The sequence below is a fragment of the Sander lucioperca genome, chromosome 24, assembly GCF_008315115.2.
Source record: "Sander lucioperca isolate FBNREF2018 chromosome 24, SLUC_FBN_1.2, whole genome shotgun sequence".
In the NCBI taxonomy this organism is placed as follows: Eukaryota; Metazoa; Chordata; class Actinopteri; order Perciformes; family Percidae; genus Sander; species Sander lucioperca.
The window spans coordinates 13,157,355-13,172,044 of record NC_050196.1 but is presented as its reverse complement, the minus strand read 5'-3'; the positions used below and the strand labels follow the sequence as shown (position 1 = coordinate 13,172,044).

The following is a 14,690-nucleotide window of genomic DNA, read 5'->3' as shown; positions in this document are numbered from 1 at the left end:
CTTACATCCTTCATGTGAGACCAAGCCAAAACCTTGCATGTGTTTGTAATATTGTTCCATATCACATTGTATAACTTCATTGTTTGCAAAATAATCCACGGTTAATTGTTCTTTCTGTAAGAAGAATACTTGACAGTGAATCTTTATGTTGTCTTAAACAACTAAGAGCAGTGGTTTGAAGAGAACATAACCATATTCTAGTTAAGATATACAGATTACATATACTTATAAAATTACAATACATCTAAAATGACTGTACACAGTTTAAGTTTGATTAGGACAATGCACATTCATAAATGCCCCAGTGTTAGCCAGTCGGCTAATTTTCAACTGTAGTCCTAATTACCCAGCATGCATGTCTTTATGGTGGGAAGAAACCAGAGCACCCCGAGGAAACCCACGCAAACACGGGGAGAACATGCAAACTCCACGCAGAAAGGCCCGGAAAGACCTGGATTAGAACCCAGAACCTTCTAGCTGTGAGGCAGAAGTGCTAACCACTGAGCTACCGTGCTGCCTACAGTCAATAAAAACATAATATACAGTTGCAATGCACAATACATAAAAACAAATACAGAATGATGAACAACTCAAAGTGCACATTTACATTCAGAATACATGGACTCATGAAGAAGGCATTTAAAGTGATTTAAATGGAATAACGGCTGTTCAATTTCAGCAGAATCTGCAGATCGAGCGTACTCCTCAAATGCAATTTTGCCTAATTTTGTTCTAACAATAACAATATTAGGACCAAGGAATCATTAGTACGAGTGCCATAGTGACACAATTTAAAATACAGCAAGCTTGTAAAATATATAGATCATTTTTTGAGCACGCTGTTACATATTGTATTTAACCATATCATAGTTGCCATGTACAGATATTATAGAAAGGGATTTTTAATTTTTTTAAAGTTTGGCAAAGGAGATTAAAAAAACCCGCTGTCATTGAATGTGTTCCATGATTTTGCAGAATGGTCCAATATCAATGTTCTGGCCTGGCGAGAGGGTTCTATGGTGTGCAGTGGTCTGTCTGAGAGAGCTGCTCCATTTAGCGTGAATAGAGTGGCGACAGAGGATGTCAAACTATTATCAGAGCCACCTGGTACATCCACAGTCCTGATGTTGCTCCTGCGTGACCTCTCCTCCAAATCCGCACATCTGATCTGCCAAGTGGCCACCTGAGTTGAGAGCCGCTCTGCAGCACTTTGACACCCCCTCTCTTCACACAGCGTTCAGCTCTGTTATAACAGAAGATGTTAAATGGGGACACTCCCTTCTCAGATCTAATAGATGCTCTTTAACGCTCAGAAACAGCCCTAGTATGTCCCAGAGATATCAGAAAAGTTCTTTTGCAGTCACAAGGCCGTGTTGTTGACTGCAGAGATGGCAGGAGGGCCTGTATCATCAGGAGCTTGTGGGCGGAACTACAGTAGAGGCCTCTTGGCTGTTAAACTTTCCCTTTGTCCTTGTATATTAATGAGACGTTCCCGAATAGCCTTTATTAACATATAGTATAATATACCAGAGCTTGACATAGCATGCATGTTTTATTCCAAACTTACTTAAAGCTCTTTGGTGTTAAGACTTCTCCTGTTCCACCACCACCAGTTTTAATTTGTCCAATCCACCTTATTCCTCCTGCATGAATTGCAGGCACGCTTACCACTTATTCCTTTCACTAAACTGGTGTTTGAGAGAGTGAGCTGTATTCTCTTTCCTGTTTTTCTGAATTAATGATGACGACACCCTCGCTCTTTCTTAGGCAGTGGCAGATAAATGTTCCCACTGACAGTGTTACATAAGGATCGCGGTCTTGTCCACAGTTATCTGGCCTCCATTACTCTGACAGTGATCTTTCACATTTTCACTCCCTTCCAGGCCAATACATCTTTCTGCTGATTGCTCTCCCCCCCTCAGGTCGGCCACTCCTCCTCATTCCCTCACTGTCTGATAATGATCGTCATTTACAGTACTTACTTTGAAAAGCCATGAGTGACGTCATTCCCCTCATATGTGTTTTTCTCACAGCACCAAATCGGTAGAGGGTCAGCACAGTGAATGATAACACCAAATTAAATTCATTCTGTGCATTCCAACAACAGTAATTTCATATTTGGGAATCACAAGAATTATTAAACGTTTATTGACTTAATATTAACTTGTTCCCAGATGTATGACCATGTCTCAAGATAAAAATTGTGCATCTCCGTGTTGCATTTCGATGTTTCGCTGCTTTATACTTCTACTTTTGTTACTTTGTCATGATGCATTATTATAGATTGAAGGCCCTACATACCCACACAGGTGTTTTGAGTTATGTGGCTGATTAGACCCGCTCAGGTTGGAGCTGTGTAAAGCTACATTATGCTAGGATTTACATGAGGTCATCATGTACTAACAGGAAATTTGAGAAAAAGAATGTTATTTTCTATCTTGTTGCAGAAGGTGCTCACAAATGATTATTTTTTGTTATTATTGTTATCTATTATACTTTGAATTCGGGTTTATGTCAGTGCAAGTCAGCTTACGCACAACTAGTGTTGAGTTGAGGATGAATTAGTCTCGCATTGCCAGGTCTCCACAGCGCTGCGGAGTAAGGTCCGGCTACACCACAGATACATTCTTGGATAGGAGAAGAGGAATAGAAGAGGAAACGCTCTGTGTTGTTTGCATTTCTTTAATCCAATCGTGAGAGAGACAGCGGCTCTGCGAAATAGTCTTGAGAAGGAACTTGTTATTGTGGAACATTTGCACCCCGCAAAATAAAACGGCACACACAACATTAAATGAAGTTAACTGTTTACACAATACAGTCACGTGAGCTATTTAACCCGATGTGTTTCATATCAAGATGTTCAAAACAAACGTTCTGTATAGTGACGCCCACTATTTTTTTCTAGAGCAATGTGTAAAGAGATAATTTGGCGCTAAAGATGAAACATTGATGTTGGCTTTTTGAAAGTCCTCAAATCTCTTCTGAAAACAAATGTTAAAGGTGCTCTAAGCGATGTTGGGTGACGTTACGTCCCTCCTCCTCATCCCGTCCCCTCCCCCTCCCTTCCGTGCACTAACCCCCCCAACCGCCACCCCCAACTCCTTCTTGTCGGTTATTGGCTGGAACGCTGGAACACTGTTTGTGTATCTTTCGTTTGTTATTGTCGTAGAGCCTGGGCTGTCTACAGAGACCGCGTTTTTTTTACAGTGTGTTCAGGGGACAGCCAGCTAGCGCAGTGGTTCCCAACCTTTTTTCCTTGGCGCCCCCCCTACTCATGTCTAAGAAAAGATGAGCCCCCCCTGAAACCGAAGTTGCGGTTACTCTCGAGATAGAGCCTTACTTTCTTTTTTGATATAGAGGAGTTATCAGCACTTTTACGTTTCTCCGACATTTTTTATTCATAAAATAGTGATGCCGTGGCTAGCAGCTAGCAGCTGACCTGATGACAGCAAGGGTCCCAGGTTAAGAGGTCCCGGAGGTTTGGCCTACTAAGTAGCCTGCCTACAATTTTAAGTGAGAACAAAAATAAATAGTTTTTATACAGACTTGTATTCATTATATATTCTAGTGTATTTATCCTAATTTGTTTAACATGTGCAAATTTTTTTTTTTACCTCAACCTCAAACCAGATAAAGACTTGCGCCCCCCCCTGTGATCTTTGCCGCCCCCCTAAGGGGTGCCCGGACCCCAGGTTGGGAACCACTGAGCTAGCGGATAGTGAGGAGATGTTTGCTGTATGTGACAAAAAATGTTGTAGCCTAAAAAACGCGTGACATCGCTTAGAGCACCTTTAACTTATGATGTGTTGTACGAATTGTTTCGGTGCTTGAAATGAGTTTACCAAAGTCTTAGGTTATATATGATTCAAATCGTAAATAAATGTCTGAAATGAAATTTTGGTAATATTGTTTTTTTTGAGTAGGCGTTTTGTCAAACATTGTTTGGACTCGCCTCAGAGTCTTTCCACCTCAGAGGGTTAAAATAGCTGATACATGGTGAAACGGAATTTGCTCTTACCAGTGTATCGCTACGTGTACAATTTGTCCATAGCAATTGTGAGCCACGCGCCAGATGTCAGGCTTTATCCTGGAAATGTACGTCCGTTGATCCAGACTAAGGATGAATGGGTGCTGCTGATGATAGTCTTTCTCAGTACAGCTGTGCTCAGTCCAGTTTGTTTTGGTTCTTGGGTTTCAAAGCCCCCACTCAGCATTTATCTGGCTGTGTTCATGGTGGAGCGACATCTTGGGGAGAGGAGGAGGAGGAAGTCAATATGTCCTGGGCTTGTAGGTCGAGCCTCCTGCAGTCAACGGGCTCTGCATCAATAGAGAAAGCAGAGCCACCCTGACCTATTCAGCAGCCTCCCAGAGCTCTGATCCAGCTGAAAATGAATTCTTCAAACCTTTGTGACAGAGATCTGCAGAGCTGGAGCTGTGCTAATGGGGATCCTGCGGCCAGAGCACCGCTTAATCTACTCAACATGAAACCAAACCTGGGAAACAAACTTGTATCTATTGTTTCCCCACAGCAGATAGGATTTTTTCATCATTGGAAAGCCAATTCTTAGATCTCCCTGTTTTGTAATCTAACCGATTCATTGCTGCGCCTGCATGCTAAACCGGGCTGACAAATCCTGCCATACACATTCATTCATGTTTTCCCAGAACTTATCTACAAAACGTGGTTCCGGGAAATGAGTTCCTCTTTGTCTTCATGTCCTGATGGGTGGATCCATGCTCTGACGTCCCATAATGCCGTGTGCTTTACAGGGCATTTCCAGTAAAAGGGTTCAGGGTTTCTGGAATCTTCTCTACGTCTGTCAATACCATTGATGGAGCACTAACCAAACGTCACAAGGTGTGTTGATCTGGTGCTGTCTTGGTTTTTTAGGATTTTAAGGGCAAACAACAGCTTTATCACTAAAGCTCTATAACAAAAATCAAGAGGACATAGCATATTTTTTAAGTATCTGATGTTTGAAGTTTAAACTGTTCTAAAATAAATCATAAAAAAATCATATTCAATCATAGTACAGTATTAAAGCACTTAGGAATTGCAGTACACATTGAATCTTCAACACTCATATTGTATGGGGATATCCCTGCCATGTTTTTGCTGAAGAGCAGCCACTGTAGCCACAAGCAGCAATTAAAGAAGCCAAAACAGTGTGACAGCAGCACAAGCTCTGGAGGCCTGTCAATACGATTAATGGATCACTAATCAAGCCTTTTGTTTACCGTTTTCACCTCTAAACATTGTTCTTTCAGATGTGTTTGCTTCTAAGAAATTGACATGTCAAATTTGTGTTTTTTTATATTTGTGTTTGCATTAGGAACGTTTATTCATAGCCATAAAAAAAAAATTAAGGAGTTGAGATACCTGAGATTTGAAAGAAAAACATGTTAGGGTTGCACACTGGGCTTAAGTATTCTGTACCCAGGGGAGCATGCCTTTTAAAAGATCAATTATTTGGGCAATTGTGAAAAACAAGTATTTTCCGGTTAGTTAGAACCACAGATACTGTTCAATTTGATGAAAAGTCAAGTTTATTTTTATTGCCTAAACTCACAAGGTCGTCCCAAAGGGATTTCCAATCAGGGAATTATGCTGGATTACATGTTAACATCATTTCCTGTGAATCCCCCGTGTGTATGAAGCCACATACGTAAGTGGCGGACTCCTAAAATAGATTATGTGAATTGCCACGTATTAACGTTGATGCTTTCCAGACTGTTTTTGCGCCTGCATCTCGCTAAGAAATCCTCAAATGCCACCTGATCTATAGGGCTGTTTTGGGATGCTTTTTCACTGTGTGGAGTGTCAGTCAGCCTGCCTGTGTCAGAGGTGTCATTCATTATATTCAATTCAATTCAACTCTATTTCAGACACACAGGTCCATATCAGTATACAAATATGTAAAACACAACAACACAGACAAGACAAAAAAGTTATATAAATTGAAGTTCATAAGATCAGAGGGATTAAAACACCTACAGACATTTGTTCCAATGTTACCAAAAACAAGAAGTGTACTTTGTGTCTCTCTGTGTGGGGTCAGGTACATAATTCAATTTTTTGAATAAGTTATTGTGTGTTATTAGCAACAACTATAACTATAACTCCGACTGAGTCCCCATTCCAGTTTAACACTTAGGCCTTCGCTTGCCAGAATGTTATTCAGATAGGAAACTGTGTGTCAGACACCATTTTTTGGCTCTGTAAAATGTGTAGTTCCCCACTGCAGCCCCTCTTTGACCCCTCTGTTTCTCCCAGAGAGCACTCATTGCTAGCAGATGACACTGTGAACGTACAAACAAGGGTTTCACTGAGATTGCAAACCAAATCATTTGATGAAAACGCTCTGCCTCGGAGTGTCATTTTCCAGAAGCACACATAACGGCGCCTGGATACTGTACGTTACATCACCGGGGAATGGGATGTTATAAGTGCGGACATCAATGGAGGATGACAGGAATCCCTGTCCTGCTGGATTATCCGAGGGTTGCGTCAGTGACCCGAGGCGGCCATTGAGATTTAAGTTGTGAGTGCATCCAAATCCTGTCAACAACATTTTGGCAATGTTTCTTTTAATGTTGTGTGTGTGTGTGTGTGTGTGTGTGTGTGTGTGTGTGTGTGTGTGTGTAATATATGAACGTGCTCCTTCTCTTGAAATAGACCAGGCTACCCCATTTTGATTTCCTTGTTCAATGTCCTAATTTTAAATCTTCAGTATCAGGAATTTATATTTTGCGCACACAGGACATTAGAAATAACTCTGGTCAAATGAAGAAAATAGCCCAGGTAGTGTAAGAGCTGCTTCTTGTCCTCCCGCAGCCGTGATTTGTGTGAGTAGCAATAATCGGTGTCATTCAGCTTCTAGCTGGGATCTCACTCTGCAGCTGACTCATGTGCTTTTTATAGCCGTCTCTGTCATTCCACTTTATAGCTGGTGTGTATGTGTGACAGCGTGCTGAGGAAAGAAGGTGTTGACACAGGCGCGTTGAGTTGAAGTTTTCACATACCTGGGAGCTTAAACAAACATGAGTATAGTTAACTTGCTGACTGATTTGGGAAGTACAGTTCAGGGATAGACTGACACTGGCTGAATTTGTGGTTTTAGGACTTTTTTTTGGTGTTACATCACTGTACATATACCTTAGACATCATTATGTATCATAATTAACACACACAATTTACTTAAAAGCATTTGGAACTTTTTAACATTTAAAAACCAGAGGAGCACCAACTCAGACATAATGCTATAAATTTGAAGAGTTGCACGCCCAAAAAGAGATTGGGAGTATGACATTTTGGGAAATCCCCTTTTCACTTGGTTGACAAGAATTAGATGAGAGGATTGATACCACTCTCTTGTCTATGCACTACATATGACTATTCTGAATATATGTTTACATTCTATGTATAATTTTGTCATCCCAATTGTCCATCCTGTAATTTTATCATGTTGTTTATTCCGTACACATGGCCATATAAATACAATTGACTTGACTGACTTAAAGCTAGTGGAGGTTAGCTTAGTTTAGCATAAAGACTGGGAACAGGGGGGGGGGACAGCTAGCCTGGGTCTGCACTCATGAGCAATAAACTACATAATTCTTTTTTTACTGTCATCAGTTTAACACGACATTAACCATATCAGTACTAGGTTTATAACCTTAAATAATATTTTTACAGGTGTGGGTATAAACTGTACACTCACAACAATAACATGATTTCATACTTTGAGTAACAAATGTTTGATAGAATATTTTAATAAAACAAAGTGAAAGAAAGGAAATGAAAAGCATTTACGTAATACATCAAAAGAACCTCTATGAACATACAAATCCATACATACGTTTATGTGTAATATATATCCACTCATGTCCTTCGTCCTTAGTCATACCTTAATGCTACACAAGAAAAACAAAACAAAAACAGCTGGGCCAACCTAGCTTTTACCCCGGCTCTCCGCCCTCTCCTCGCCCTCCTGGCGCTTGGTCCAGCTGGTCTGGCTGGGTCGGAAGATGCCATGCCTGTATAGAGGTGTAAACTCTGGACAAGTGTTGGGCACAAGTGTTAATTTGTCCCAATACAAATGTCTTCCCAGTAATCAGCATCGATGGAAGGACAATTTCAAATCATTCATCCCATTTTTGCTTTGCTATAAATTGTTTAAAAAGAAACTCAAATGATGACAGCAGATTGAAGTTATTTTGTAACAGATGAAAACGTTTTAAAGTGGATATAAAAAGGTCTGGTTGTCAGTCAGTGTTTCTTCTAGATTTAATGTTGCAGCTGCTGTAATTTCAGTTTGACATTTTCATCACGGTGTTGGTAATTTCTCTACTGAATGAATATTGAGCAAAACACTTACATTTCTCTGCTGCTCAGTGGCTCTCCCCCCAGTCCTCTCTGTGTCAGATGACAGGCATGTGAATGGGAATGGTGAGGGGAAGCCCTGCGCCAACGACGAAGCAGAGAATGGAGGAAGAGCTGCTTTGCATGGCAGATTTACAGGAGCTGTCAGCCTGCTGGTGGAATGACCAATAACCAATGGTATCCATCTAAGCTGAGCCACAGATCCCCCTGAAGCCAAGCACAGAGAAGTTCCTTGTAGTAGTCCTTGTAAATCATCACAGTTCGGACTCGAACCCTGGACCTTCTGCGTCCAGGAATAAACCTCTATATATGTGCGCCTGCTCTACCAACTGACTAACCCGGCCACACATCTCGTTACATCATTAACGTGACATTTCTCTCTACGGATGCTAATTTATATTGCAGCATACACCAAAATAGCCCAGTAATTCTCCTCATCCTTTTATATGTAGTACAGCTCGCTACCTGCTGGTTGCAACATCAGTACACACACTCCCCGTTGAGACATGGTTGCTGGTTGCTCCACCATTCGATTTGAGAATGTTTTTCGCTCTCAGACTGATTGATGCTACATGACAGCATACAAGCCGCCCCCCCCTACACACACACACACACATACACACACACACACACACACACACACACACACACACACACACACACACTTACCTTATGCACCAGGCAGGAACACAAACTAGAAGCATTTAAATTGAACTGAAATTACATTTTTACTACTGTTTTTGGTTGTGACTGATGATGCTGGTCCTGGTAATTTGATTAGTGCTATATGTTGTTGCTGGTTGTTAGCCGGCATAGCCATTGCTTAGTCCCATCTGTGATTCAAACACACCTTGCGTTACCCGTTGACTCTGTATACAATTGGCTACAGGTCTACTTACTCATTGCTGTGTGTTTTGACAATCTGGTCATTTGTCATCACTTCAGTTGAAACTATGAAAGAGAGACAGCTAACACTGGCTCTAACATTATAGAGTGTGTGGGAGCTGTCGATGACTTAGCAGGTGTTTCGATAACATGAATAAAAGTGGCAATCAGACCTAACGTTACCGAGCTAGGCTAACTAGCTTTGACTTTCAAGTTGTAGTTAAGCAGCTTCCACTCTAGCTAGGTCAACTAGCTTCCCTTTACTGCTTGAAACTTAGATGCTGTTTCTCCAAATATGTCCCAAAATGTTTTTAATCCTTTTTTTCCCAACAGCTGCAATATCACTATAGTTTATATTTCCTTACACAAAAAGTTAGGGGAGTTCAAATTTCAGTTCAACTTTAATTGTATCTAAGACCACCTGATGCTTCTGCTCTAGTTTAGGTTGGAGGAAAGTCTTTTTGGCAAAACGATATCAAGGGTTGATGCTAAAGGGTTGAAGTTAATTAACAAAATATAAAAGAAAAAGTAATTTATACTGCAAACCAAGAGTTATTTATCTGAAGTTCTGAATAGTATGTCCTTGTTGGGAAGAGGACAGCATGCATACGGAAAATCTGAAGCAGTCCATGACTTGTTCTACAGTCTGCCTCTTATATAATAGTAATAATCACCGTGGTGAAATTCAGATGCCAGCGCTGCTGACACTTATCTGCCAAAGCGTCAGCGTTTGAATCTTAATTTTTCGAATGATATTTTTAGGCTTCAAAAGATTTGCATGTAAGCACTAGCAGAAAATGTCTTACTGGTGTTTTTTACATCTTTGCGTTAATGTAAATATCCAAAACATCCGGATCGCCTTGATTTCATCTTTGGAATCTAAGATTTGAAATGTTGGCCGATGTAACACCTAGAGGGGGAGGAGGGTGTACAAAGGGCCAGGCTGGGACTGAAATCAGCTGCAGGCATAAAGTCCCGGTGGAAATGGTCGTCAGCTTGGTGTCTTTCCTGTCTGTGTCTCTGGGCTTCAGTACATTGTTTGAAGCAGACTAAGCTGCATGGCGACAGAGGCTTTTTGAGTGCCAGGTTCCCATTCACACTGATCACACATTAGGCTGATCAAATCAGACTCCAGGCCTGCTTCCTGACTAACTCAATTTGCTCTCATACGCTTCCCTTTTCACGCTGAGAACACGCACACACACATTTACGCACACACACACACACACACAGACCTGGTTGCACGCTTAAACATGTGCACACAAACAAGAAAACCAACAGAGAGTGGGGCAGTACCCATTGAGCTCTAATGAAAAGCAGAAAAAGCCGTTACCTTGGCAACTGCCAGGATACATCTTGAGGAGGACCCAGATTTCCTGTCTGACTGCGTACCGTATTGTTTTGGTTCTCTTTTGATAGCCGCAGCATCCCTAGACAGATTATCTCACGGCTGGCAAGAATCTATGCTAAATCATCACGGATTTAACAGCACTCATTTATGCAGACAGGAAGTCGCCACACTGAAAATCCCCAGTCATGGATTTAACACCTCTGACCACCACAGAATACCCCAAACTCTTAAAACACAAATGTAATCGATGATCTGGGTGTTTTTATCTTGGCCTTGAGCCAGTTTCTCCTCTACTCATTCAGCTATAGAGCCCCACTACTGCGAGATCACTGCTGCCAAAAGCAGAGGACCATGGGAATTAAACTGTTGGTGTGATTTATCCAAATTACCCTCTAACATACAAAGAAGTGTAGTGGCTACCGTTTGAATGAACATGTTTCTTAAGACAGAATATCCACAGAGAAACATTGTTTACCCTACACCACGAGCATAACCCGTGTTAAAATGGAGACAGATCTCCGACCAAGGTACTAAAACCACGTTGGCCTTTTTTGTTGTTGAAGGATGAGTGTATTTCCTGACAATTCAGTAACCTTGTGTGAGTTGCACATGCTGCGGCACTGCTTTGCTGTGCACATGACTATCCACTGGTTGATTAGACAGAATGAAATGTTCACTCCTTCATGTGGGTGAAAACATGAAATCGTCTCACCTTAGCTTGCCAACACAGAGTATGTGCCCGTATTTCCTGGAAAACAGTTTAGAGGATTTAACCACTACAGTACAGTTTATTCCACACTCATACTGTATGAACAGGAAGTCATACGTGTCTGGAATATATTTGATTTTGCAAAGCATTCGGGTCCACACTGTTCTCATCATTATCATTCTCATCACCTAATCAGATTATTATAATTATTATAATTGCCTGTGCAGTGTTTGTTATCTTTGTATGTCGGTCTAAACAGGACACAAATCAGACCCCCATGTGATTTCTCAGCATTTGAAAAAGCAGTGGAGGTTAGAGGAAGGGCACATTTACCGTTGAAGTCTTGTGAAGGTCCTGGATGTAATTTAACCAAACATCCATGGCACTGTGAAACCACAATAACAGTTAACTACCCCACCTCCAGCTATAGATGTTCCTCTATGGTTATAATAACACAGGAGATAATTAACTGTGTGCAGTGTATATCTCTACTGTGACATCTCTCTTCTTTGGTTTTGGGTTTGTGATGATGTTTCTGTAGGTGGCTATCAATGCACAAGCTAAATGTTAGCAACAAACAGGAACAGTTGGCTTGATTCTGGGACAAAAAAGATTTTCGAAAGAAGTTCTCATACTATTACTTTAAAGGCCTTAAAAACCTATTTTCTCAATTATCTTCAAACTATGAACGATGAGGTCCGACATTTTTTGACAAAGTTTGAGCAGTTATTTCACATGAGAGATTTCTGTATTTGTGTTTTTGTCCTTTCTTTAATGCTGGTTTGAAGTGGGCGGAGCTCGGCCGAGACAAAAAGGTGATGTCACGTATTACAGTGCACTAGTCATACAGACTTTGGCATCAAATGTGATGACAGTAGGTGGATTTGTTTGATTTGTTTGATTACTTCAAATCCGATTGTTGAACTTGTGAACTTTGATTGTTGCATATTTGTTGATTATATTTAATAGGCACTTAGGATATGAACCCAAGTTTTCAAATGCTTTTAAACAACACGTGTCTTGCAAAATATGTCTTTTGTATGAGTAAAACTCTCTGAATGCTGAATATTTAATATTTAATATTCTTTACCTGATTGCCACTAATGGCTTGTTTTGTCTGTGATTCATGACTTGGAAATGGCTGTTGTACCCCTATGTGTCAGGTAGGCAAATGACTCTCTTAACATCCTTCATCACTTAATAGCAGCACATTTCCTCTATTATTTAATGGGCAGACCTTTCCCTCGCCCATCTTACTAATTTTCTGCAAGACAATAGGTGACATACTGCGTTGCCATCCGGTTACAGGAGAAACAGTCGACTGATAGGATGACGTAAGCAGTCCAAGTTGCTGATGTCGACGATACGGTAACCTTGTGTGGGTTGCACATGCTGCGGCACTGCTTTGCTGTGCACATGACTATCCACTGGTTGATTACACAGAATGACATGTTCACTCCTTCATGTGGGGGAAAACATGAAATCGTCTCACCTTAGCTTGCCAACACAGAGTATGTGCCATCTAACAGACAGCCATGAGCCATTACACATATATCTGCCTGTGTCAACCAATAAGTAGCCACAAACTTTAGTACAAAGGTGTGTTTGTGCAAAGGCATACCTTTTCTGTAGTTTGAATTGCAATATAAACCGTAATAGTGGTTAATGAAGGATAAATGAATACAGAAAAATGAATTAGTTATATTGTTGGTGACTTTTAAGCCATGCTTGCAGTGTAGCTCTAGCAAATGCGGCTGACTAGCACTGAAACACTTAGTGCTAATTTGCTACATTTGTTAATTAGTAGCCTCATCTGTGCGATGCTGTTGCTAATCAGCCAGTGTTAGCATGCTAACATGCTATACCAAGATGGTGAACATGTTAAACTGCTAAACAACAGCAGGATAGCTTTGTTGTTATGAGCATGTTATCACCACTGGGCCAAAGCACAGCCTCACAGAGCTTCTAGCATGGCTGTAGACTCAAATATTATACATGTAGGTCTAATATTCATAACACAGGCTAGCCCGCTTCACACACTACTTCATTTAATGTATTTACAGTTCAGTAATTCAGACTTTTCCATGTTCTAACAGCTGCGGATTTTAACAGTTTGGTCTCATTTTTCATAAATTGAAGTATATTATTGTTGCATTTGTTTATTGCTATTTTATATGTTAATTTAAGGTCCAATTAAGTTTATTGCTTAAAAGCCTAGTTGCTGTACATTTTTCAACTGAAAATGTCCCAGTGTTCCAGACCTTTTCACAGAATGTAAACATAAACATTCTAAATGGCCCCAAGTTAATTTCCTGTTGCAGTGTACATGTAAATGGCATCAACTGACAGGAAGATAACAAAGGCCCAGGCTGTTGTTTTTGTTTTAATTATTAGAAGCAATGGAGGGGAACTTTATCATGAACAAATTGTTTATGTCATGTATACAGTATATGATTAAAAATGATAGTATAGTCACCCAGTAAACTAAAAGGGGTCATGTGTTCCACTGTATTCTACTGGAACATAGTAAAAAGTAAAGTGTTTTTAGCTGATCCAAAGTTTGGGTTGTTGCTTTTTTTTTTGCTTGTAGCCCTTTGTATAAACTTTATTTAGGTTCACATTGCCCATTTATAACCTAACCGGACAGAGTTTTGAAGGAGAGGGGTTCATAACAAATTTGATTACAGTCTTTGTAGCATGGATCGTCTGTGCTTTTTGCTGTAACTTCATCATCCCAGTCAATCCCAAAAGCACACGATGAAATAGCTAAAAATGAGAATGAATCCAGACTGTGATTTGCCCTTGGTTTATTTTGTTTTGCTAAGCTTTCCAAGCCTGGGGCTTTGCCTATTACATGTCACCATCTGTCTCCTTATGCACATACGTCTGTGCATTTTGTATTACATTCTGCCTCCCAGTGAACTACAGCAAATATAATTTGGAAGAGGACAGTAACTTGAATTTGATGGCGACCACTTGAATTTGAATTGCATTTTTCGCTGTCTTCTGCCATTTTGTATACCAAATATGAATTCATTAATTGAGAAAATAGCCAGAACATTGATTGTTAGTTAGTTGCAGCCCAAGTCTGGTGTTAAAGTGCCTTTTGCCTTTATAATTGTACAAGTTATTGTAAAACGTTCTACATCTACTACCTGCTGCAGCAGCCTCTCATAATCCATAGCCCATAAATGAGCAAATCAATACACGGTATTTAGCTACTGCTCAGCAGCAAGATTGATTCAATATTCCAGAGGCTCTGCTAACAAACTTGCCTTGGCTAATATCTCCTGAGCTTTCATTAATGCATGAAGTGCCTTGGTATCCATTTTGGAAGTGATTGTGATGCTCAGTGGTTTTCA

The 14,690-nt window shown here is 40.5% G+C and overlaps 1 protein-coding gene across 1 annotated transcript in view; it reads left to right on the top strand.

Annotated features, from left to right (window-relative positions):
• fam155a (family with sequence similarity 155 member A) overlaps positions 1-14,690 on the top strand; it is a 31,400-nt gene that overhangs the window by 10,290 nt on the left and 6,420 nt on the right. The gene's annotated exons all lie outside the window — the stretch shown is intronic.